We start from the raw sequence: 1,658 nt of genomic DNA on the forward strand, positions 1-1,658 counted from the left end.
GAGTTGAGGCTCAGTCTCAACTTCCAAAAACCACAAACTAATTCATCAACCAGTTAACTGTCTGACAGCTAAAATAAATTGCCTTATGACAAGTCTCTCATTTCCCCTGACTGATTTTAATTATCCTTGTAGCCAAGAATTGTGACTAACTTCTGTGACAGAAGTGAGAAGTACATTGTTGAAAAAGCTATTAACACGATTTTATTTTCAGTGTTAAACCTTTGTAAAGTTGTCTGTACTCCTAAGGCAGGGAGGGGGCGGGTAGCTAACTTGAGTACTTACAGACTGCCATATACTGGTCTAATGCTTCAGTGTACATGATCTCACTTGATTTTTGCAAACAATTCTACAAAGTAGGTACCACTATCATTCTCATTTTTTAAATGAGGTGAAACAGACAGCTATTACTTTTCAAAATCCAAAGAAAGGTCAAGAAAATAGAAAAGCTCAATAGAGAATTCATGAAATGGAAGAGAGCTAAAGAAATTGCCTAGAAGCAGGCATAGAAAATATGAAAGAGACAGTAAGATTGGTCTGAAAAGGTCTAACAGGATTCTAAACAAAATTTCAGAAGAAATAATGGATAGTAAGAATGAGAGGAAATATTTAAAAGACTGAATATTTTTCATAATTGGTAAAAACTTTATTTTTCAAAATAAAAAATAACAATATTGCCAAATAAGAAATTAAAACAAATATATATGAAGACATAACATAATGAAACTATAAAACATAAAAGATATGATTTCGAAAACAAAGAAAAGAAAGATGTTATACTAGGAACAACAGTTAAATTGATATCTGACTTCTTAAAGGCAATAAAGGATGCCAAAAGATAGTAAATATCTTAAAGTAATGAGATAACAAATAACTATTGGCCTAAGATAGTTATAAAATATATTTTATAATAGATATAAAACATGACATTTTTCAAAAGTATGGGTGAAATAAAAACATCTGAAATTTATAAAGAATTAGGCAATTTCTGACAGCAAAACGGACATTAGAAATAACTAAAATATTAGAGAAATTTCACATATACAGAAATAGCTCATGAATCAAATAAGAAATCATAACAGAGAAAATACAGGAAGTCGAAAAAAAAAATAGTGCTGGAGACCAGCAGTTAGCGTAATGGCTATGTCACTGGACTCCCATGTAGTCGACCACGGTTTGCATCCCGGACTCGGTGGCTTAAAACTCATGCTGGGCACGTGTGCGTGTGTGCCCAAGATCCTGAGAGGAGAATGGAGGAGAAGGGATTGCAGCATGGCCATCTCCCCTGAGGGGTTATTTCTCGCTTTCTATCTCTCTGTCTCTCTCTTTCTGGTGAGAACACATGCCATATAGCAAAAACCTCTCCAAAAAGAAAAAAAAAAATAGTGCTTATCAACACAGGTCCAATGTTTTACATCTATTTCCTAATGTGCAGTTGTTATCCAAAACTGCTATGATCACTTGTAGCCAGAATCCAATTTTGTGTGTTTTTACATTAATGCACTCACTCTGATCTCCTAATCTCTATTATGTCTACACTGTCAAAGGCGCTCCACCGCCAGTGTTGGAAAAGGCTAGTCCTGACATGCTTAAAGACTCACCCAAAGTATCTTATCTAAAGTAGTTCCCCTACAAGGGGACACCAATCTTTCTCATGCTTT

The sequence above is a fragment of the Tupaia chinensis genome, unplaced genomic scaffold (assembly GCF_000334495.1).
Source record: "Tupaia chinensis unplaced genomic scaffold, TupChi_1.0 Scaffold000539_1, whole genome shotgun sequence".
NCBI classification, from domain to species: domain Eukaryota; kingdom Metazoa; phylum Chordata; class Mammalia; order Scandentia; family Tupaiidae; genus Tupaia; species Tupaia belangeri.